This window comes from Papio anubis, chromosome 14 (assembly GCF_008728515.1).
Source record: "Papio anubis isolate 15944 chromosome 14, Panubis1.0, whole genome shotgun sequence".
NCBI lineage: Eukaryota > Metazoa > Chordata > Mammalia > Primates > Cercopithecidae > Papio > Papio anubis.
Window position 1 is genome coordinate 63,045,611 of NC_044989.1, and position 25,493 is coordinate 63,071,103.

At 40.4% G+C, this 25,493-nt stretch overlaps 1 protein-coding gene across 3 annotated transcripts in view; it reads left to right on the forward strand.

Moving 5' to 3' along the window:
* The window catches only part of EHBP1 (EH domain binding protein 1), a 402,091-nt gene that overhangs the window by 31,235 nt on the left and 345,363 nt on the right, over window positions 1-25,493 (forward strand). Inside the window, exons 1-2 of one of the 3 annotated variants that reach the window (XM_009184285.4) lie at window positions 14,294-14,323; window positions 14,544-14,659. The exons of 1 other annotated variant lie outside the window; for it this stretch is intronic. The gene's annotated coding sequence lies outside the window, so the exon portion shown is untranslated. Of the gene's footprint in view, window positions 1-13,284; window positions 13,506-14,293; window positions 14,324-14,543; window positions 14,660-25,493 lie in introns of those variants that run through there. One more of the 3 variants, XM_009184284.3, reaches the window with a different exon arrangement.

Genomic DNA, 25,493 nt, shown 5'->3' on the forward strand with positions numbered 1-25,493 from the left:
CTAATTTTGCTTCTGGCTTCCAAAATATTTTCCACAGAAAGTTTTACTGGATCTGATAGTACATTTGTTTTCTTAGAAAACAGGATATGTGTTAAACTGAGGTGATCTGCGAATTTATCTTTGTCCTTTCAGTACTCAGCCCTTTGCTTAGATGTACTCACCTTTCCTTGCTGATGTGACCCCATTTTGAACAATTGTAAAGGGGGAAACACCCTCATTGTATAAAAATAGAATTTTGACATTTTGCAAACTGAAATAGATGTTGATTTTCTTTGCGGTCCCAGAATGACTTCTAGTCCTTGTTTGTAGAACTGAATGTATGTGACTCAGTTGGAAAACAATGGCTAAAATGTTAACCTCTTAGCTCCAGGTAGACTGGATTCCAAAAAGTTATAGATCCTCTGGGTAGTGGAATAGCATATTTGTTTGGAATGCACCCAAATATCCTAACAAGATTTGTGAAAGCATTTTGCAACCATTGACACCTAGCCACAAAATGTTTTCACATACTCAACTAGGGATGTGTAAACAGAAGAACAGGATTGTATAGTAGAGCCAGTTTCAGGCAGCCCCACAACAGAAGGTAATGCATTTCTACACTTTGTAAGAAATGGCATGGCCTAATACGAATGGACACCATGAAAATTGTGCATCTGAGCACATGAGTGGGCTCTTCAGTACCAATGGAGATCTAGGATGAAATGGAAAGCCCTGGAACAAGCCATGGTAGAAATGATACGACCCAACCTGTTACAGAGGTGAAAAAGTGCTGGGCTTTCCATCCCCAGGAGGCTGAGACTCCTTGACTACTGCTAGAGAGAGTACAGCGATGGGTATCTCAGCATGGGGCGGCATCTTATGCTTGCTCAGGTCAGCAAGCACTGTGCCTTGTGCTTTTAGTGAATACTTAAGCATCTGAAGAGATCCAAATGAATCAGAAGATCCAGTGTATATTTCTCAAAGCCCTCCCCCTTGCTCACTTACAAATTAGCTAAATTCACAAACAAGCTGCATCATCAACTCAAGGAGACTTGCACAACTCCAAGTGAGTTACAAGTCTTAGATGTAAATAAGAAGTTTAACATTTTCTGAGTGGGAATATAGATATAGAAATATACTATGCTGTCCTGAATTCCAAAGGTGGCATTTCCCACTATCAAAAAAGGTTTAAATTATTTTAAAAATAATTTTAAATTATTTATTTATTTATTTTTAAGTACTTACATGATACCAAACACTATTTTAAGCACTTTACAAGTATTAATTCACTTAATACTCACAATCATCTTTACTAGGAAGGTACTACTCTTGTCATCATTTTATAGAGGGGAAATAAAGTCATAGAGAGTTTAAGTAACTTGCCCAAAATTACACAGCTAATAAATGGCAGGATTGGAACTCAAGCAGTTTGGCTCTCAAGTCTATGCTATCACTTACTATGCTACATTATGAGGTTATTATTTTGGAGGTTTCTTTATACTTAACTGGTAGATAAAATTTTTAGCTTGCAAGACTAACGAAACCATGATGGTGAATTCAACAGTTGAATGTGCTAATTATTGGAGCTCTGCATCTATAATATATAAGCTATAGGCTGTATTTTCAATTTCACAGTCTTTATTAGCTAACTTTTTCAGTTTGTAAGATTATGATAGCTTTTCCTTTTAGGATCATGTGTTATTGTAAACTACAAATATAAAAAGCAAGCAGGGCATTATTTTAAAAAAACATCCTAAAGTTACAATCCAAGGGACCAGGTACAAACACCCAGAACCTGCTAGAGATTTGTAAGAAATCATTTAAAAGAGACTGGAAATACATTATTTGCCTGTTGAACACCTCAGTGCTTCCTTTCCATGCTGCTATTTGCATGAAAATTTGTCACTTAGGTCAGGGCTTATTATAGGTTGGAAAAGTTTCCAATAGCCAAACACAAACCCAGGAATCAAAGTCCCCCAAATATACACAAAGGAAAACACACACACACACACACATACACAACCTACCTAATCTATAGCCAGAGTGCTTCTGGGCCATGGAACCACCCCATTGTGCCTTGGCCACTCCATCACAGACACCAGAGAGTTGCCAGTGTGGCAGGGACCCAATTGTGAGGGCTGGTTTCAATACCCAGCAGCTGTTCACTTCAGAAAAAGCAGGATGGCAGCCCACTTCTGAATGAGCATTTTTCTCTAGGCTTTGACCTGACCTGAATATTGTTTCTCATTGAATTTCCTTTTATTTATTTCTTTTTAGATATCAACTTTCCTTGAACTTTTCCTGTCATTTGTGTTGCAGTTGGCAGAACTACAGAATTTCTCCCTTCTGCAGAAAATGTGTTTTTTTTTTCTTTAACAATTTCTAAGGTTTTTCCTGTGTTGTCTTTATCTCCCCACTTCCATATTTTACACACACACCTGTGCTTCATCACATGAAGACCCAGGACAAATTCATCAGGTTTGTTTACTCCAAGAAGTGTGAAGGCCCCAGGTAGCCCCCCCAAAAAATCCCTCCATGACTCACCTGACAGCAGAAATTTGCCCTGTGAAACTTTGGAGCTGGAGTAGAAAATATGACCCTTTACTCTCTTCATTTTGGCCATGGTCATAGAATCTGTGTTTAATCCTAAACACATTCTCAATTCACAGTTGATTCATAACCTGCTTTTTTCTTCTCTTTGTTTACATGTTGGCAAAACATAAGGAATGTAAAAATATAAAAACTATTATGAATTATGACCTCTTCTCACAAGGATTGTAGAAAAACTGTTCTTGATGCAAAAAGGAACTGCACTATATTTAAGGTGAATTTATCCCCCTCCAGCTCTAAAGGAGTTTGGAATAATTTATAAATGAGGTTGGACTGCTGTTGAATATTTTTTTTTTAACTAGAAACAATTTGTTTACAAGTTGTTACTAAAGACTGTCAGAAAAAAATGTTTGTGGACATAGTATCCAAAAGGCTGACAGAACCCAGAACTTGCTTGGTATTCAAAGGAGAGCTCATCCAACATTATCCTGCACAGTGTATAATTACTTGCATGTTGGGAGCCAAAAAAGGGAAAGTAACCCTGTGAATGTGTGTGTTTATACTGAAAAGTTGGAGAAGCAAAACAATTCAGCAGCATTCTTCATCCCAACATCTGGGAATAATTAATTTGCTTGCTATGATGTATAACATGAAGTTGATAAAGTTGCCTGAAGCTCTGCATTTAGGCCATTTGCCTTATTTAAAGCTTTCTGCTTTAGGGTTTAACATTGTGGCTAATTTTAGTAAATCTTTTTCTTTTTATTCCTGAAATGCTGTGACAAGGAGGAACCTTCTGCTTATAGTTTCTTGATCATTTTCTTTTTGGTCTTATTGTCAATGTGTTCAGGAAGCTGGCACACACTTTACCTCCTTCTTCCTCTGCAGTGCAATGCTGCAAGAAGGAGTTCTAGACACTGAGGCCCTGGAAAACGTCATTGGGGTTTGTACATCTCTCTCTCTCTCTCTCTCTCTCTCTCTCTCTCTCTCTCTCTGTCTCTATCTCTCTTTATCTCTCTTAAGCACATATTTGAGCTCTGAAGAGTTTCTCTGGAATAGAGAATGTGTTTTTGTTCCATTTGACAAATCTTAGGCTGGGATACTGGAGACTGTCATGTGAGACTCTCAGTATATTACATATGGAAAGTATTGTGACAAGTTCTGATGGTTTATGTTAGGTGCTACATTCCCTTGATTGTGACTTTTAGAAAGAAAGCACAATATAAATACAACGTCATCTAATTAATCTAACAGTTCAAGGTGGTACAGGGGGCTTCTCAGTCCCAGGGCAGTCTCCTCCAGTTTCTCACTGAGGCATGCTAGAATGAAACACAATTGTTACTCTGACCTTAGTTTGTTTAATTTGGGGTTTCAGAATAAGAGCAAGTATCTTATTTTTATTGGCTGAGTGTTCCCAGCTTTGAACAGTGCTAAAAGTTTTCTATAGCACTTTTGAAAGCTCATATTTCACAACATCTAGCTATTTTCTTTGGAATCCTGGTGAGACACAAACTGAGGAACTCCCAATATAGTCAGGCTGAGACTATCTCATTCCCCTCTGTCTTTTCTTGAGACTTATCTCCACACTTTGACAACTGTTTCATATCACTTGTGCCCTGTATTTCGGGATTCTTTGGACTAAATTATATGTTGTTGTCCTTCGTGGTGAAAAATGATAACTTCTAGAAAAATGATAATTTTCTGTTTATATATAGGGGTTGTACTCACAAAGAGTAATGGCCTGAGGACTTGTCCTCAGCCCAGCACACTCACTGGCCTGAGGGAGAAGACGCTTGGGCAGAGTTGCTGCTTTTGCTCATCTGCCTCTACACTCCCAGTCTCTGCATATTGTGACAGCTTCCTGCTCCCTCCTTGAGAGCTTAGAAGCAGGGACTGGACCTTCTTATCAGTATCTAAGGAGTCATGCCATAGCTCCCAGATGCCTGTGCATGGGCCAGTGACTGGGTTGACATTGGTTGGTTATGAGGTTTCCATGACCTGTTTTCTGATACAAAAAAAGAAAGAGAGAGAGAGAGAGAGAGAGAAAGAGAGAGAGAAAGAAAGAAAGAAAGAAAAAGAAAGAAAGAGAGAGAGAGAGAGAGAGAGAGAGAGAGAGAGAGAGAGAGGGAGAGAGAGGGGCTGGGCGCGGTGGCTCAAGCCTGTAATCCCAGCACTTTGGGAGGCCGAGACGGGCGGATCACGAGGTCAGGAGATCGAGGCCATCCTGGCTAACACAGTGAAACCTGTCTCTACTAAAAAATACAAAAAAACTAGCTGGGCGAGGTGGTGGGCGCCTGTAGTCCCAGCTACTCGGGAGGCTGAGGCAGGAGAATGGCGTAAACCCGGGAGGCGGAGCTTGCAGTGAGCTGAGATCCGGCCACTATACTCCAGCCTGGGCGACAGAGTGAGATTCCGTCTCAAAAAAAAAAAAAAAAAAAAAAAAAAAAAGGAAAGAAAGAAAGAAAGAAAGCTCCCTGAATACAGGGACCTTCCCTGTCATGTTTACCACCTAGAAAAATTCCTGGTGCATATCACTTAATAAATATTTGGCTAATGAATGAAAAAACAGGGAAGTGGAAGAGTAAGGTGAGTTTTTCCTGATACTGAATATATTCATTTTCAGAATATAAACTTCTGATATTGTGTCCTTCCTACCTTTTTGCTTTTACAATTTATTTATTTTTGTTAACAAAATGATATAAGACTAAAGAGTTACTAGGAAGATTTGGGGCAAAAAGGAAATATTAAGCAACCTGATGTCAGTTTTCAAAATTCTTGCACTGGCCTATAAAATTCAAAATTTGGAAATCACTGCCCCTATGCATGCTTTTTCTTGCTATTGCCTTGTCTTTCACAATGTACATTATCTTCATGATATTTGCCTATGAAGGGGAAATAAGAGGTTAATCCCTATGAACCAAAATGAAAAACCTAATTCCAAATCCATATCACCAACATTGATCATCCACTTCGTGTCAGGCCCTGAGTCAGGCACATTCACACACTGTCCCACGAAAGTCCGGAGAGGCATGTGTTATTGCTTCCCTTTTACAGATGAAGGGACAAATGAGCCAGATTTTGGATGATCCAAGGAAGTTATGGGTGGCTGGCTGAGGAGATCCAGGAGAGGTTAATGGAAGATGTGGGACTGAACTGAGTCTTGTTAGTCAAGGGTAATTTGACTGAAGAAGAGAATGGCATTCTGGCAAGAATAAAGAGGAGAAGGAGGAATGAGCACCACATAGTTTGGAACAGAGTCTAGACTGACCTGAATGGAAAGCAAGCTGCAGATAGGAAGACTGCGTGCACATAGATAATTGGACAAGATCCTCATTTTGCAGGTATTTGGTCTGTGTCTTAGTTCTGTAAGTTACTATAAGTGAATAGCATTGATTGGGTGGCTTGTAAACAATGAAATTGTATTTTTTACACTCTGGAGGCTAGGAAACCCAAGATCAAGGCACCAGCAGATTCAGTGTCTGTGAGGACCGACTTCCTGGTTCATAGACAGCTTCACTGTGTTCTTACACAGCAGAAGGTGGTGAGGATGCTCTCTGGGGCCTCTGTTGTAAGAGTTCTAATCTCATTTATGACAGGTCCAGTCTCATGACCTAATTACCTCCCAAAGGCCGTATCTCTGAATGCCATCACACTGGGCATTAGGATTTAACATATGAATTTTGAGGGGACACAAACATTTAGTCTATTTGTCTAAAACTTGCTGACAATTTGGCTTCCCATTCAATGAGTCAGTGTTCTTAAAGACATATTTGTCTCTTTGAATTTGTTTACTTGACTGTTTTGGGCTCCAGTGATGCTGCCTGGGAATATTCAGAAGCTGGGTGATTGTGCTCTTAACTGCCAAGCATGTTTTCCTATAAGGAAGATTCTCTTCAGACCTTAGTAAACAATCTGAGGGTCTTTAAGCAATTAGTCAATAGCTCTGTTGCTGACTGTGCAATGTATTCTTAGTTTTCTACAAGAGCTCAGAACTTTCCCAAAGGAGCAGAAGCCTAGCCTATCACAAGTTTCCAACTCCACTAATGCATGCATAAGCTTAATATAAATATTGCGTGAGGCCGGGTACAGTGGCTTACCCCTGTAATCCCAGCACTAGCACTTTGGGAGGCCAAGGCAGGCAAATCACCCGAGCTCAGGAGATCAGGATGAGACTGGCCAACATGGCAAAACCCGCAAAACCCTGTCTCTACTAAAAATACAAAAATTAGCTGGACGTGGCTGCAGGCACCTGCAATCCAACTATTCAGGAGACTGAGGCACAAGAATCACTTGAACCTGGGAGGCAGAGGTTGCAGTGAGCTAAGACTGTGCCATTGCACTCCAGCCTGGGCGACAGAGCCAGACTCCATCTCAATAAATAAATATTGTGTGACACTAATCTTACTAGAAAGTCCTGTTTTTTCAATGGTGATAGCCTATGCATTTAAGGATATGCTCACCATATTAACTCTATGTCATCTCACTCACTGAAGAATGAAAAGTTGGTAAACTCGGCAACATGTGTATTTGTAAAGCACCTAGTTCAAAGCCACGTGGTAGGTTTTGAAGCTACAGTAGATTCTTATTATTCATGGATTTCATATTTAGGGATTTGCCTACACACTAAAAGTTATTTGTAACCCCAAAATCAACACTCATGCTTTCATTGTCATTCATGGATTCACGGATATGCACAGAGCAGTGAAAAATTTGAGTCATCTGATATATACATTCCCAGCTGAGGTTAAACAAGGTGATGCTATGCATTCTTGTTCCAGCTCTCATACTGTAAACAAGTGTCCTTTTTGCAATCTATTTAATGCCATGTTTTTCACATTTGTGTTTCTGTTGATAGTTTATTTATTTATTTATTTATTTATTTTTGAGATGGAGTCTTGCTCTGTCGCCCAGACTGGAGTGCAGTGGTGCAATCTTGGCTCACTGCAACATCTGCCTCCCAGGTTCAAGTGATTCTCCTGCCTCAGCCTCCTGAGTAGCTGGGATTATAGGTGCCTGCCACCACGCCTGGCTCACTTTTGTATTTTCAGTAGAGATGGAGTTTCACCATGTTGGCCAGGCTGGTCTTGAACTTCTGATCTCAAGTGATCCACCCACCTCAGCCTCTCAAAGTGCTGGTATTACAGGCATAAGCCACTGAGCCCAACCGATTTTGCTTTTTAAGATGGACCCCAAGTGTAGTGCTAAAGTGCTATCTAGTGTTCCTAAGTACAAAAATCACCTTACAGAGAAAATATGTGCTAGATAAGCTTTGTTCAGCCATGAGTTATGCTGTTGTTGGCCATGAGTTCAGTGTTAATCAACAATATATATTAAAGTAAACAAGGCATCTTTAAACAGAAACACACACAAAACATGATTATGTATTGATTGGTTAACAAAAATGTGACAAGAGGCTTGCAGGAATCTAATCCTCTATATTCCCTAGGGGTGATGGCTCACTATTTGTGAATCAGTGTTCTCAGTGACTTTATAGAACATAACTATCACGAATACTAAGAATCTACTGCATTTATTATTATAGTTGTTCAAGAAAGCCAAAATGTGTGATTGCTCCCTAAGCCTAATCTAGAAAGCGTGTCAATGATCTTATAAGGTTATGGTTGGGCGCGGTGGCTCATGCCTGTAATCCTAGCACTTTGGGAGGCTGAGGTGGGCAGATCGCTTGAGGTCAGGAGTTCGAGATCCCCTGGCCAACATGGTGAAACCCCGTCTCTACTGAAAATATAAAAATTAGCCAGGCATGATGGCAGGTGCCTGTAATCCCAGCTACTCAGGTGCCTGAGGCAGGAGAATCGCTTGAACCTGGGAGGCGGAGGTTGCAGTGAGCCAAGATTGTGCCACTGCACTCCAGCCTGGGTGACAGAGCAAGACTCCATCTCAAGAAAAAAAAAAAAAAAAAAAAAAGGAAAGAAAATAGGTCCCACCTTCTTTCTTCTGCTTCTGCCTTACCTGTTTCTCAAAGTGATGTCTCTTCATGGTTCCCATTCAATGTAACATTTCTTCAGTTCTCGAGCTAATCTTGACTAGGGCAGAAAGTTAATAATTCCTTGAGCCTACCATTCGTTAAGCTTGTCATGAAGTCAGAACCTCCACCCTACTCTTGTCAGACCTGGAGGCCCACCTCAGTGATGAAGCTCTCAGGCCAGAACTTTCAAGTGTATATCACAGTCCATCATCCTGGGATCTGTGTCCAAAGATAATCCCTGAGTGTCCACATCATTTTTGAATCTCATTACCTCAGCATTTCCTACAGCTGAGTACCCACTGTCTGACCAGTATCAACCTATTCAAATTTATACCCTCACAGGGGAGAGAGACCCATAAACAGATGCAATATAATGTGGTCATTCGAGTGCAGATGATGCCGTGGGAGTATGAAGGGGCGATATTAAATCTAGCAGGAAACTTTCTCAGTAAAGGTGGTTTTAAACATAGTCTGGAAGAATAGGAGTTAGCCAGGCAAAGAAGAGAGTGAAGGGTAAATAAACATGTATCGGATAAATGGAACAGCATGAACAAAGGCATGGAAGCATGAAACAACATGGATTATTCTGGAAACCACAAACATGTGAGTATTGCCAGGTATAAAATGGAAGGAGACGAGAGATGGAAGATGAGGTTGGCTGGGGAGAAGCCCTGTCATGTGGCACTATTCATCATACCACTGTCAGGAAGCCAACAAAGCAGAGTAACCCAAGATACATGATTGGATTTGAATTATACAAGGACCATTCTAGTGTGCCTGGAGAATGAGTTCAAGGAATGTCAAACTGGAGGCAAGGAGACTGTTTTAAAACTTTTCCACTAGCTCTGGTGGGAGATGTTGAGGTTCTGAGCTACAGCAGCAGAGATACCGTAGAGAAGTTGATTAAAATATTATGAGGTGGTAAAATCAACAGGCCTTCATGACTGTACTAGTCAGGATGAGCTGGATTATACTATAGTAGTAAATGATCCCATCTGAGTGACTTAACACAAAAGTTTATTTCTTGATCATGCAGCATCTGCTGCAGGTCTATTCATCTCTCCAAGGCAGCCATCCTCCATGACTGCTATCCAGGCTTCTTCGATTCGGTGATTCTACCACCTCAACATAACATCTCTACATTCAACACAACAGTAGAAAAGTCTCAGATAAAGAGAATCGAGAAAGAGTTTTTCATTGCTTTAGACTAGTAATAATAAACGAATTTCCATTCACATTTCATTGGCCCAAACTAGTCTTATGGCTCTGCCTAATTGGAAGTGGGTCAGGAAGTAGTCTCTTGTGTGTCCAGGAAGAAATGAAGAATTGGATATAGGCAGGCACTGGTGATGTCTACCACAGCCCAAGAGCATCGTGGAATAGAGATGGGCTAACCACCAGAGCGATGATGCACATGGTGGATAGAAAGGTACAATGAGACTATGATAACCCTCAGCTCTCTAGCTTCAGTGTCAGTCAGTAAAACAGGGAAGGCTGGAGGAGCAGTAGATTTGAGGGGGAAATCATGGGTTTAGGGCACATGAAACATCCTAGAGTAAACATATCCAGAGATGAGAAGCAAAGGTAGAGTGGGGTGGAGGGTAGTTGTCAGGCAAAGCTGAAGGCGGATACAGGGTTTGAATATTTTAGGAGGGGTAGCAACCAAATCATGGTCATGAGTGGCAGGCAAAGCAGACAAATAATCAGGAGAGGGTGTCTGAGGAAGAAATTTGGACTGGTGCTCAAGCTACTCTCAGTGTCAGGTATACATTTGCCTGATGCTGTATTTTAAAATGTGTTGTTGAATGACTGACCCTGCTCACAACTTTAGCTAGTAATGGGAGCCCTAGTGTTCTGTCTCTCTTCACCTATTCAGACTGGATCCTGCTCCGATCCTTCTGTCTGGAGTCTGGCCACATGTAGGCAACCTCCATTCATCCCTTACCCCCAACCTAATCATATCTTGGAATATCTTCTGCCTTTCACTAGCAAAGACAACACCATAAGACGGCTGACTGCATCCTTTAGACTCTGCTTTAGACCCTTGTCCCAGGTCCAAATTCTCATACGGGAAAGTTCCTCCAAACTCCATCCTGAGTTCCTACACACAAGACTGGGGCTGGCCCTCACTCACTAGCCTCCCTGCCAACTCAGAGAGCTGTGGTCCCAGCTTGCCCTTAGAAAGGTAAGAGGGTCAATAAAAGCAATGGTTTTGTGTGTTTTCCCCCCAAAAACAATGTGTCCTTACTGCCAATAAAGGATGAAATTTCTCTGAGATATACGGAGTGGGAGGTAGATGGCATATAGGAACCATCCTAGAGGCATTAAGGCAGTCAGTGTAGAATTAAGTTTGCTCCCAGCTGGACATGAGGCTCCATGTCCAGAGTCCATGGCTGATATTACAAAGGGACCTAGACTGGGGAAGAAAGAGTTTCCAGGAAGCTCAGAGTGGCTTTAGGCACTAGGTCAGAACTGCATCCTCATCCCCACCACACTAGGAGGAAGCTGAAAATCCAAGATCAAGTCTATAGAAAGACTCAACAGGTCTCATCTAATTGTATGAGTCCAAATTCAGGGTCCAGGGAGGTGGAACAGTGCCATGACCTCAGGAATGCCAAGCGTCATGGTCACACTGAAGAACAACATTGTTCCAGGAGTTCTTGTCTGAACAAGAAAGGGTTAAGATAGATAGAATCCTGCCTCCCCAACCCTTTTTCCAGGAAGATTGGCAGAAGCAAAGCAGCAGGCAAGGAAAACCCTGTTAGGGGCATGGTGCAGGGCAGATCTTCTCCAATGCGTGTAAAACTTAGAGACCCAGGCTTGAGGGGATCAGGTAGGCAGCCTAGATGTTCTAGAGGCCACTTAAGGGCAACCCTACCTGACAGAACCCCTGAAGTCTTTGGGCCTCTCTTTGACCTCTAAGAACAACTTCTTCCAAGCTCCCACTAGTGCCTGGGTAAGAGTGGCTACACTAGTTCAATGCCAGTGTACCTGAGAAAGGCAGCCTGCCTGTGACTGGCAGCTCCCTGCAAAAACCGTGACAGGGGCAAGGTGTGGGTAAGAGCTAAGATGAGGCCCTGTGATCACTGCCAAAGCTGACATCTTATTATTTGTTCCAAAAGAGTAACATATCCACCAATCATCCCAAGAGTGTTCAAGTTTATACCATTGCTTAATGCAATTAAAAAGAGGTAACAAATATGAAAACACATTGTATACTATAACACTTTGAATAAATGCAGGGTATCAAGACTCTTTAAAAGTTAGTCATGTGAAAATCGGCTTTATAGTCCAAAATTATGGAGAGGCGTTGTGAGAAGTATTTTATATACATTATTTTATTCAATTTGCCCACAACCATAAGAAGTAGGTACTGTTATTATCACAGAGTATATAACCCCACTCATGTAGCTAATTGGCAGATGGCAGAGCCCATGTTCAAGCCCATATATGTATTGATCCAAAAACTCCTCTGCAACAAAAAAAATTCTCTGCCATGTACCATGACCATGTACTTTCCCCAAAGACTAAAAACACTGCCGTTCTTTGTTTCAAACATCCAGCTGAGCTGTCTCTTCACTTATTGGCTGCAAAGGTTATTCCTGCATCACCAGCCCTGACCTCCGCTGTCAGCCTAAGAACAGCCTCTTGGGGATGTTGAGGAGGTCCTGATTCTAGAGGAGGGCTCTTTCCCGTAATAAGCCCACAGTCCCCTGCTCTGACTGCTTCAAGTGCTGGGGCTTATCTGGCAGCCCTCACATTCCTTCTAAGTTCCCCAGGCAGGACACATTCCTGATTGGGTGGAAGGAAGAATTCCTAGCATTCTTCAGCCACTGTCCTCTTGGAGCTCCGAAACTCAAGTGGGATGAAGGAAAAGAAAAAAGAAAAAACCAATCATCATTTCTAATGTTTAGAATTAATATGAATTAAGTCCTGCTCTCCAAGCCATGAGAAGGAAAAAAAGAAAGGGATTCAGGATCACTGAGATATGTACTTGCGGAATCAGTAATTCTCAACTCTTTCTCAACAGTCTGTAGGACCTGTGCGATCTTTGAATTTGACCTTCATAGTTGACAGTTTGGATTGTTTCTCATTATTATAAATGATTGCAATCCTAATTTTAGGCATACTTTGTAAACAGAACAGTCAAGATGCTTGCGTGAACATTTCCTCTATGCAACAACAACACGTAATACTTTTATAAATGAATTTATTTATCACTTACATTATCTCATTTGATCTTCACAAGAAATCTATGAGGTTGGTATTATTACAGTCATGCATTGCTTAACAATGTGGTTAAGCCCTGAGAAATACATCATTAGGCCATTCGTCATTTTATAAACATCATAGAGGGTACTCACACAAACCTACTACACACCTTGGCTATATGGTATAGTCCATGGCTACACACCTATACAGCATGTTTGTATACTGAATACTGTAGGCAAATGTAATACAATGGCAAATATTTGTGTATATAAATGTAGAAGAGATACAGTGAAAATACAGTATTATAATCTTATGGGATCTCTGTATTATGTAGTCCATGATTGACCAAAATGTTGCTATCAGTGCGTGACTGTATTTTCATTTTTCAGAGGATAAATGTGAGCTGACAATTGAGGTGATTTGCCTGCTGTCAAACAGCTGGCAAGGCAGAGGTGGTCTGTGACCAGGTCTTCTGACTTCCCTCCACCATGTATCACTCAAGGCCTCCCATTATGTCATCACAGATACTCCAGGGTGGTAACTGGGAAGCTCCCAAGTTAGTGGGTAACATCTGACTCTCCCTCCCAAAGAGAGACTCCAGCGAGAGACTGGGGATTTGGAGGTCCAAGTCATGGCAGAACTGGGTTGCTTGCTAGGACACAAGGTTAGGATGCCCCTGTAGCAGCAATGTGAGAATCAGAAAAGGTAACTGCGCATCTCAAGAAGCCGAATCAAAAAGCCAAGCCAACCGCCTAACTAGCGATTTTCAAGGAATGAACTGGTAGGCCACAAGCGTCCTCCTAATGTTCTACAAGCATCCCCTAATATGTCTTTTCTTTGGATCTTACTAGCAAATGGTCCTTGATAACCTAGATTTTCGTGTGAGTGTGTGTGTGTGTGTGTGTCTAAAAGCTACTTAATAACTGCTGAGTTGTTAATAGTAGTATTTCATATTCATAAACAAAAAATTAGCATGTAACTAGAGTTTACTTGGGGCTCACCTGAGTATTCAGCTGGCTGCCAGGCAATACTTGGCAATATTTGAAGAGCTCCCACTAAAAACATGCATGAGCAGATTGTTGAAATATCCTCAATTTTAGGGACGGTTGCTTTATATTAACATCAGCGCTGTATTGAGTTGGTTGTGCTTTTTGGCGGTTTCTATTCCTGGTTTTTAATTATAAATTACATTTCATTTACCTTTATCACCATCTATGTTATTTGAAGTGGGTTGTTTGGTTAACCCTGCAGTAGGATAGTGATGCCTGTATAAGTTGAAACAATTTATGATCTATAAGTTTTCTATAATAAAACTTTAAACCAAATATGGATTGTAGTACACATAGGAATAATCCATACCAATATTGCTAAAGCAGATATTCACATAATCCTCACAAAGTGTGTTTGTGCAACAACAGTTTATTGTTATCAGATAATTTGAGGAAAAAAAGCAGGAAGAGCTGGAGTATATGAGTCTTAGAGCCTTTCTTTAATTTTTATTTTTAGAGACAGGGTCTCGCTATGTTGCCCACGCTGATCTCAAATTCCTGACCTCAAATGATTCTCCTGCCTCAGCCTCCTAAAGCAGTGGGATTCCAGGTATAAGCTACCATACCCCGCCAAGTCTTAAGAGCCTTCTGCTGACCTAGGTTAGCCTTGGTCAAAAAAGTTTGAGAATTACTGGCCAAAGAGGGAGAACTTGGGTTCATTTCAGTGGGATGGAGAGAACTAGAGAGAACAGAAGAGAGTGAACATTTGAAGGAAACCTGGGAGGCAGAAACTGGAGAGATTTCTGGTGCTAAAGAAATGATGCCCGCAGTCTCTTTTCAGATAACTGTGGCCTCAGGCATGCTTAGAAAGGAGCCATTAAAAGAGAGCATGTCTCCAGAGTACCCTATAGGGTAGTCTGTGCCCTGTGAAACAGTGCCCCTCCAGGTAAGTGTTAAAGCCCAGCTGTCCTTCACTGACCGTGAACCCTAGTGCCAGGGAGGAGGAACCTCTTTGTAATTCATCTGCCTCTACAGAATGCATTTTCCTGAGTGACTTTAAAGTGTCGATATGTGCAAGTCATGGCCCTTGGGGTACTCTAGAAAGTCTAGAGTACTGCTTTTTTGTGAATATACTGAAGGTGACAACCTCTTGCTCCCAACCAGAGAAAATGGCTGAATATGCTAAGGATATTGTAAAGGCTTTGAAATAGTCTTAAAACTTTGAGAAGAGCCAAATAATGTGCTTCCATTTTTGGCAAAGTTACAAAATGGGGAAAAAAGGAAGCCTAGGGACAAAATAAGGCCTTTCTTCTGTTTCTTGAAATACTCCCAAGAAAAAAACTTTTCAGTGCTGCAATAAAAGGCCACACAGAAGGAAGAACCCATGGAGAGGTATCTCCATGTCCTGGGAATCTTTGAGTTTGAATTCAGGCAGAAGGAAATTGTCTGGTTATTATTATTATTGTTGTTATTATTTTGAGATGGGTTCTGGCTCTGTCACCCAGGCTGGAGTGCAGTGGCGTGATCTTGGTTTACTGCAGCCTCCACCTCTTGGACTCAAGCAGTCCCCCCACTTCAGCCTCCCAAGTAGCTGGGACCATAGATGCGTACCACCATGGCTAGCTATTTTTTTGTATTTTTTGGTAGAGAAGGAGTTTCACCATTTTGCCCAGGCTGAGTTTGAACTCCTGAGCTCAAGTAGCCAGCCACCCTCGGTCTCCCAAAGTGCTGGGATTACAGGTGTGAGCCACTGCGCTGGCCTCATTATTATTAAGAATTAAAAGTTTCTTAATTAAGCAGGCCAAAATAGAGCTGCCCTCTTTAAAAAGCATGGTTATGAATTTATCCTGGAATATATTTCACAAACATTTTCTTATAAGCTTTACACCATAGTTACTCATTGTACATGTCCCATTTCATAAAGTGATAATTGTCTTAAAGTAAATCTTAATGACTAGTAAGATATCACTGAAGATACAGATGTAAATTGTTTCATTTGGCTTTTAAAAGTTACTCATTTCAGTTTCTTGCCCAGTAACTACTGAGGGAGATGAACTGACGTTGTGCTTTATTTCACAAGCACGTCTTTGCTGACTGAATTACCATATTGCTTTCAGAATTCACATTTTAAAAATGGCCAGTGATGGTTACCTAATTTGATTTACTCTGGGGGACTGTTTATTTGGTATGAATAAAGCCATGGGTTAGCCTGTGTCTTCGACACACCAGCCATGATCCTATGGGACTGTGTAGCTGGGAAATTCCCACATGGGGGTTGTCAAATTGTATGAGCTTCATTATTTTTGTTTTCTAGGGATTTATCAAGCCACAAAAGACCAAGCCATTGTTTTGCTGGAAAAGCAGGCAGAAACCATATTACTTTTTTTTTTTTTTTTAAAGGGCCCCCACCAGTCAGTGGAATTTAAATTCCCAAGGGCTATGGCCAAGTGCCATAACTTGCTTCATTAAGTTATGGATGGGCAAGTCTAGTGCAATCATTGTTTTTCTCAGTTCTTAACATGAGCATAAGTGGATAAAGAACATGAATACAGAAGCCTTTGAAGGATAGCCAGGTGTGGTGCCTCATGCCTATAATGCCAGCACTTTGGGAGGCCAAGGCAGGAGCCCAGGAGTTCAAGACCAACGTGGGCAACATAGTGAAACCTTGTCTCTACAAAAAAATTTAAAACTTAGCTGTGCATGGTGGCACATTCTTGTAGTCCCAGATAGTTGCAGTGGTTGGGGAGGGGTAGGTAGAACTGGGGGGCAAGGGGAAAGAGAAAGATCGCTTGAACTGGGGAGGTTGAGGCTGCACTGAGCTGTGACTGTGCCACTGCACTCTAGCCAGGGTGACAGAGCAAGCCTGTCTCAAAACAAACAAACAAACAAACAAAAAACCTGTGACGAATAAAGCCAAAACAGTAAATGAATACAGCATTTCAAAGACTCAGATGAAGTAAGAAAAGGGAAATACAATAAAAGTAATATTCATTGCCATTTCCCCCGCCAAACGTGGTTTTTAAAATTTTTTAATTTTAATTTTTAATTTTTGTGGGTATACAACAGGTGTAAATATGTGTGGGTTACATGAGGTATTTTGATACAGGCATGCAGTGCATAATAATCACATCAGAGTAAATGCATCCACCACCTCAAGCATTTATCCTTTGTGTTACAAACAATCCAATTATACTCTTCTAGTTATTTTTAAATGTACCATTATTTTTGACTATAGCCACACTGTTATGCTAACAAATACTAGATCTTATTCATTCTTTCTATTTTTTTGTACCCATTAACCATCCCGACTTCCCCCGTACCTACCCTACTACCCTTTGCAGCCTCTGGTAACCATCCTTGTACTCTCTATGAGTTTAATTATTTTAATTTTTACCTCCCACAAATCAGTGAGAACATGAAAAGTTTGTCTTTCTGTTCCTGGCTTATTTCATTTAACATAATGACCTCCAGTTCCAACCATGTTGTTGCAAATAACAGGATCTCATTCTTTCTTTTGGCAGAATAGTACTCCATTGTGATTAACTACCATATTTTCTTTATTCATCTGTTGATGGACACTTAGGTTGCTTCCAAATCTTGGCTATTGTGAATACTGCTGCAATAAACATGGGAGTACAGATAAATCTTTGATCTACTAATTTCCTTCCTTTGGGGTATATACCTAGCAGTATATTGCTGGATCACTTAGTAGTTCTATTTAAGTTTTTTTGAGGAACCTCCAAATGTTCTCCACAGTGGTTGTACTAATTTGTATTCCCACCAACAGTGTACCTGTTCCCTTTTCTCCACATCCTCACCAGCATTTGTTATTGCCTGACTTTTGGATAAAAGCCATTTTAACTGTTGTAAGATTATGATATCTCACTGTAGTTTTGATTTGCATTTCTCTGATGATCAATGATGTTGAAAATTTTTTCATAAACCTGTTTGCCATTTGTATATCTTCTTTTGAGAAATGTCTATTCAAATATTTTGTCCATTTTTGATGGGATTATTAGACTTTTTCCTATAGAGTTGTCTGAGTTCCTTATATACTCTGGTTATTAATCCCTTGTCAGATGAGTAGTTTGCAAATATCTTCTCCCATTCTGTGGGTTGTCTCTTCACTTTGTTCATGTTTCCTTGGCTGTGCAGAAGCCTTTTATAGGGTATGTTTTATTTCCCCTTTTGATTTATAACCTAGGGCCAGCATTAGGGAATTATAAAAACAGTAAGTAGCACTTTAGAGTTTATAAACTTGTGTTCATATACATTAGCTTATTTGAGTTCCAAAATAGCTATTATTATTCAACTCATTTTTTTCAGGATCTGGTCTTTATTATTAAAAGTTATAATTTTAAAAATGTCTCATTATCATTAATACATGGTCAAAAGAAAAATTCAGAAAATCCACAAAAGTTAAAACAAATAAATATCCCTGTACCCAAATATCTATTGACCTTTGTCCTATCTTTTATATATTTAGTGCTCTACATTTTTATTACATGTATATTTACTAAAAACCAGTACTTTATTTTGTCTTTTTTATGACCGATTTCTTACTCAGAAGAATTTTTTCATATCCTTAATTATTATTTTAAATTATTTTAAAGCCATGTTACAGTAATTTTAATTTATTTTGTTTTATTTTTAACTCCTCTTACTATCATTCCCAAATATTAAAGTAATTTTAGTACAGAGAGCCCTGAGTCTTTGAGAGGCCAAATGACTCACTCAAGGCAGCTCAGCTAGTAAGATACAACCTGGACTCCACGCCCCAAAAGCGTGTACTCCATAGCCTATGCTTTGTATTTTATCAGCATAATCTAAAGCAAATAGTGTCCTTTTTTAATTTGACCTCCCACAACAATTTAAACTGGTTTATTGATAATGGAATAAATTAATGGAAAATTGACTAAACTTTAAATTCAATATCACACCTATAGTCAGTTCAGGAATCCAGAAATCTCTTGGATAGTTCTGCTGTTTTTATAACCCACATAAATTCCATAAGCTTGACAATACCATAGCCTCTCCAGAAGGCCAAGAGGACATTAACCTAAAATCTGGTCAGGAAATTTTTCCTTATCCCCTGCAAATATGACATCACTGGTATGTGTACCTGATTAATTTTAGCACTTTTTTGTTCCTGTAATAATCAGTTTAGCATTTATATTTTCTTTTGGATTATTTTTGTTTACCACCTATCTTTTATCTCTTCCCACCCCCATAATTGGCTCTCCTAATATTCCAGTTTCTTGTTCTAAGGTCCCAGTAGGCATCTAGTACCTGAAGCCAGGATCTTAGAACATTTCATACCTCTTTACTATTGGGGGAAAAATAGTTGCAAATTTCTCAACAGTAATAAAAGACTTAAGATAGACTCTTAGTACCAAGTCTAAAAGTTGGCAGAAACATTTTTTAAAAAATAAAATGGCATTGGCTATTAATCTACACAGCGATTTGGATCATTAAATTAAGTAACTACTTGATTTCAAGGTTAAATCCCAAACCATCACCAACAAGGTACGTTGTGCCAAGTGTTTAGAGGCCTGGAGCAAAACCACAGCTAAGTTGAATCTTGGGCTAATTTTAAGCTTGACAGACCTAAGGTGAAAGGGCAAGGCATGCTTAATCTGAGTGTTTGTCTAGAGTGTACTTAGCACATTAATCCCCAACTCCCCCATTCAAATTCAGGTAAAGGAACTTAAGGAAACTTTTCTCCCCGAATGTTGAGAGATTTGTCCTTCTGTTAAAATTGTCTGTCAATCCAGGAAGAAGAATCTAAAAGGAAAACATTATCCAACCTTGTGTCTTCTACATTAACTCTTTCACTGAGTTAAGGGGAGATCACCATATAGGAAAGGAAAGTTCTATTTTTAGCTGGAGAGCTACTCCTATACAAAGACTGCCTAGAACAACATGTCTCTCATTTGAATGCAGAGTTCCTCCCCTCTCATTTTCAGTGGCCCTTGGCTTCACCCTCATCCCTCACACTCTTATACCCTCCTCTGTTCCTCAAGTTATTGAATCTAAGGATAAGTGAATTACCAGAGGCAAAGGAGAAAGCGAGTAGGGGTCCTACAGGTAATGAATTTTATTTTTCTTTTTCATCATTACTCACTATCGGCTTATGACTTAAAACTAATCTTGCCCTTTCTTGCAATGTGTGATAAATTGAACCTCTGATTCCCATCAGCAGATTGAAGTGGGGAGGGGGAAAAAGGGAGGCTGGGCACTTAAAAATTATTGTTGCATTGCAGTGTTTGCTAATTTCAAAATCAGTTTTGCATAAAATGGGGCAGGAGAATAAAGCCTTGGACTCTAATGAGATCACTGGACTCTAATAGTCAGAAATATGGGTTCCTCTAGGAGTGGTCCAACAGGTAGCAGCTGACAGGTGGCAGGTCCTAAGTTTACTCCCTTTCAGAGAGCTACTCAAGCAGTAGTGCTGTCTAGAGGGAATACGAGGCTATTTAGTGACAAAGGACAGTAGCTTTAAAGAAAACAAGACAGCAGTCTGAGAGTCAAGATTCACGGGATGTAAGTCCTATCTCTACTACCAACTTGTTAGAACCTAACTTTGGGGGAGTCATTGAGCATCATCTGCAAAGTGAAGAAAATAACACGTTGCCCTGCTTTCCTTCCAGTGTGGTAGCTTTCCTACCCTACCATACTGGGAAGAAAGGAGGGTAATCTTACATGTATTCAGTTTTTGAATATCAAACAAGATAGGTATGAAAATACTTTATAAATATACAAAAAACGGCTGGGTGCGGTGGCTCATGCCTGTAATCCCAGCACTCTGGGAGGCCGAGGCGGGTGGATCACCTGAGGTCAGGAGTTCGAGACCAGCCTGGCCAACATGGTGAAACCACATCTCTACTAAAAATACAAAAATTAGCTGGGCATGGTGGTGGCCACCTGTAATTCCAGCTACTCGGGAGGCAGGAGAATAGCTTGAACCCGGGAGGCAGAGGTTGCAGTGAATTGAGATCACGCCACTGCACTCCAGCCTGGGTAACAGAGCGAGGCTCCATCTCTGAAATGACTAAGCAGTGGTCTAAGTTAAACTGCTAAAGAGCCTTGCAATAGCACAATTCCGTACTATTGAGAGGCTTGATGATCTGAAGCCTGACAAATTTATTTGTAGAAAATCTGGCTTTGCCAGAAACATTGATAGGCCATTTATAGCCAACCCTGTTGTGTTTGGGAGGCTAAAACAATTATGGGTATAAAATACTGAAAAATGTTTTTCCCCCTGTTTTTTAGTTTTGCACCTGGAAGGAAATAATGTAGCTTGAATAGTAGTGGGATATCATGGGAGACTGTATCATATCATAAGGGGGAATTAGAAGTCAAGAAATTAGGGACCTTGGGCCAGGGTAAGGAAACAGTGAAGCACCTGAGTGTATTTATCTCAGATAAAAAGTGTGATGGGAAGAACACAAATGCTGTCATAACATATTGGAAAGAGCCATTACAGAGGAGATGATTAGATACTCTGTTCTGGAAGGCAGATCACTGGGCACAAAATGAAGTTGTTGGATTGAATGATCTCTAAGTTCCCCTAAGCAAAATTCTGGTGCTCAAAAGTTAGAGGAGAGAGGCTGTGGCTCAGCACAAGGGAATACTTTCTGTAAAAATGAGTTTGCCTTCAATGGACAGAGACGTCAATCCCTGGAGACATTTTGACATTCAGAAGGAGGCTGGATAGCCATTTAGGAAGGATGTGGAGGACATGCCTACATTGTCAGGGAAATCAAACTCCATAACAGCAGAGGACTCTCCAATTTAAGATATCAAATAAAAGATAGTTGATTTTTTAGTAGGATTTGTTACAAAAAGTGATAAATAAGGGATCTTATAAATAAGGGGTCTATCTGTGTGTCCTTCATTGTCAGTGGGAATAGATACTATTTAAGTGGCGATTGTTGTCATTGTCTTCTTTTCTCTTGCTTGGAAAGTGTTAAGAAGCAGCTTTTCTAGTACCTTTGGATTAATAGTCATATTTTCCACTTTATTGTCCTTTTTGTTCATTATAACCATCTGTGAACAGTTTTTATAGCAGCTACCCAACCAAAGTTGCATATTAGCTTGCACCAAGAAAATCCTGTATTCAGCCTGGAATGAGGATATCATTGGGTTCTATTTTGCAGATAGCATGTAATAAACTGATTGACAAAGTCTAGAAATAAACCAAGATCATCTTGACATTTAAGAACCTGACTGACAGATGGTACCAGCACAATATTGAGCTTTTAACGAGGTCATAAGCCTATAGCAAGTTCTGATGATTTCTGACCTTCTGGACAGCTATAGTGCCTGATTCTAGGACAAAACATTTCCGGATTTTGGAGAAAATTGTCATTGTCAACCAACTATAAATTCTCCAAGTCAAAGAATAAGATTAGTAACAGTAAGCCCACTGGGCACCCCCACTCACACTGAAGTGAAGTTCATCCCAACAGAGTTATGAAATGGCTAAACATGTAAATCTAATACACACAAACTAAAATAACTATTATATGTTAAGCAAGAGGTAGAAGACAGAAGAAAGGCCAGAAGAAAAAATGGCTATATTAGGATGCTTTCAGTTGCAAGCAGCAGAAAATTTATCTCAAAATGGCCTAAGCAAAGGGAATTTCTTGGCTTATATAACTGAAAATTTTAGGCTTAGCTGGCTCCAAGGAGGCAGATACTGTCAAAGCAACAGTACCACCCTCCTATCCCACCTTGATCTCTCAGCTTGGCTTCGTTCTTAGGAGATTTCCTCTGCCCAGCGTCCCCCAGAAGCTCCAGGTTTACATTCTCCCAATTTCAAGTCAAACAGAGACAATACTCTTTCCCAGCGATTTTATCACAAGGTACTAGATTGAATTTCATTGTCTTGGCTTGGGTCATGTGCCCGTTCTTTCACTAATGGTAGAGGCCTAAAGATGACTAAGTAAGGTTGGCATCTAAATTACACAGAAAGTGGAAAAACTAGGAAAGAAGGGGGAATGAATGTCAGGTGGGCAAAACCACAGATGTCTACTTGCCTAGAACAGCTTCAAGAAATGTGGTGACACCATGGATGGCTGTGGAACTGCTAAGAGCCCACAGACCCAGGCAGCTGCAGGACCAGAGTTTGCTGTTTTATGAACCGAAGCTTCAGTCTCACCCCCAATGGATAAGGATGCAGCAGCTCTAAGAATATCAAGCAGTTCTGGGATCTGGATAGTCTTTAGTCCAAGAATAGGTGTCAGGCACACTTGGCAAAAGAACTTATGTTCTCAGAGTGGCCTGATTGAGTGCAAGTGCACACACATTGGAGTTTATTATAGTATCGTCATCTTAGGAAACAAAGGACAACTCTGTGAGAGTATATGGGTGTGCACAGATGTTCAGATGCAAGTGTTAGTGACCTTGGTGCTGTGTCATTGATAAAGAAGCCCTTAGAACTGCAAATATAACACCAAGCAATGGTCCTGGAAATACATCCTTCACATAGCAATGGGGAGAAAAGACATGCGACAATAAGTATTAAAGAGAGATAGACTGCTTTCTGAGTGGAGGGATAGGAGTAGAGTAGGGGAGGTAAAATTACTCCTTGGGAAAGAAGGAGAGATAGAGTAGAAAACTGCTTCTGCTCCATTTTGGAGGTGAGTGAATAGGTCTGGGCAAAGTAAAGCTTTTCAGCAAGTTGAAAACTTGGTTTTTCAAAGAAGGGAAAAAGCCAAAGTGGGAAAAACAAGGGTAAAATTAGGGTTCTTTAAAGTCCTGAAAAGAATCATTGAGTTTTAGGAGCCATGGATTTGATTTTAAGCACACGAAGCAGGCACTGGCATGTGTGTTCCTTGGGGCAGTCTCTTTTGCCCATTATTACCAGCATTTGTCAAGATAAGGTGTGGATGTGCTTTAAAACAAGCATTGTATTTTTTCATGCTAAAAATATTAAAGCCCATCAATGGCTTAGAAGGAAAATTATGTTCCTATCTTCCAGCCTCCTTTTCTATGAAGTCCACCAGAGAAGGAAGAAAGGGAGGGAAGGAGGGAGATAGGGAGGGAGGGAGGGAGAGAGGGAGAGAGGGAAAGAAAGAGAGAATGTTTATGTATTAGTTTGCAAGGGCTGCCATAACAAAGTACCACAAACTGAGTGACTTACACAATGAAATTTGTTGTCTCACAGCTCTGGAGGTTAGAAGTCTGAGATGTACTCACTTATATGTGGAATCCAACACAACTGAATTCATAGAAGCAGAGAGCAGAACAGTGGTTACCAGAGGCTGGGGGTGCTAGGGGGAATGGGGAGATGAGAGTCAAAGGGTAAAGAATTGTTAGAGAGAAGGAATAACTGATTTTTTACAAGGTATATTGCACAGTGTACCAAATATAGCTAATAATTGAGTACTGTACATTACAATATCACTAAGAGAATAAATTTCAAATGCTCTCTCTTCACAAAAAAAGATAACTATTTGAGGTAATGGATATATTAAGTAGCTTGATTTAATCATTCCACATTGTATTCATAAATTGTAACATCACTTTGTACCCCATAAATATATACACTATAATTTGTCAATATATAATAAAAATAGAAAAAAAGTCTGAGATGGAGGTGTCAGCATTGTTGGTTCCTTCTGAGGGTTATGAGGAAGAATCTGTTTCGTGCCCCTCCCCCAGCTTCTGTTGGTTTGATGGCTTATAGAAACATCATCCAGGTCTGTGCCTTCATCTTCACATGGTGTTCTCTCTCTGTGGGTGTCTGTGTCCCAGTTTCCCCTTTCGATAAGGACGTCAGTCATATTGGACTAGGGTCCACCTACCGACCTCATCTTAACAATTTACACCTGCAACAACCTTACTTTCAAATAAAGTCATACTCTGAGGTACTAGGGGTTAGGACTTTGATATATAAATTTGATGGGGGGAGCACAATTCAACCCACATCAGTCCGTAATCTCTGTTCATAGTCCAGAGCTTATACATGGCAACACCTTTTGCTCCAGTGTTAGAATGCTAGAGCTAAATACATGCGTATTACAGTGATTCGGGGTTGGGGAGGAGGGAGTAGTTTTCAGAATTCCCTTCTTCTCGTCACTGAGATCATCATCATGATTACTAATGGATATAAAACCAGAATCTTCAGCTTGAAAGATTTATATAATCTTTTAGAGCAACAAATTGAAGAAAAATCAAAATTCTTTTTGTATAAAAGGGACTGATTCTTTAACTTTCCAATGGGAGAGAAAACACTTTGTCACTTTCAATAAGGACAAAAAAATAGTATTCTCTCCATTTCTCCTTTCTGAGGAAGGGGTATGGGAAGGCAGTGGGCTAATTCCTAGTTTGGCTTTTGAGAGCAACTTCTCCTGTTGCTCATGCAAACCAAGTGATCACATGCCATTGGAAATGCCCACTTGCCCAGTGTGAGTGAGGCTTTGTGCTGAACAAAAGGAAGACAGCTCTACATTAAACCACAGGTCCTTTGTGGGACAGACAAGAATAACATGCATGATTGCAACCCATAAACAATACACCACATATCATCTGCATTTTGTCTGCTCTTTAGGACAGAAGCAGCTATTGCTTGACAAGTTAGTGTTAATGCTTTACTCCTAATTCCAGGGCCAAGTCTTGCAGGGAGTGGTTTCCCTGCACTTCTTCCTCTCCCTATATTTTCGGTCTGGCCAAGCATAAATAAGTGGGCAATTTCTATCCTGATCACTGAAGCTCTAAAGATAGGGCACTGAACCCACTAAATGATGAATACATGCCATATGGAGCTAACGGCA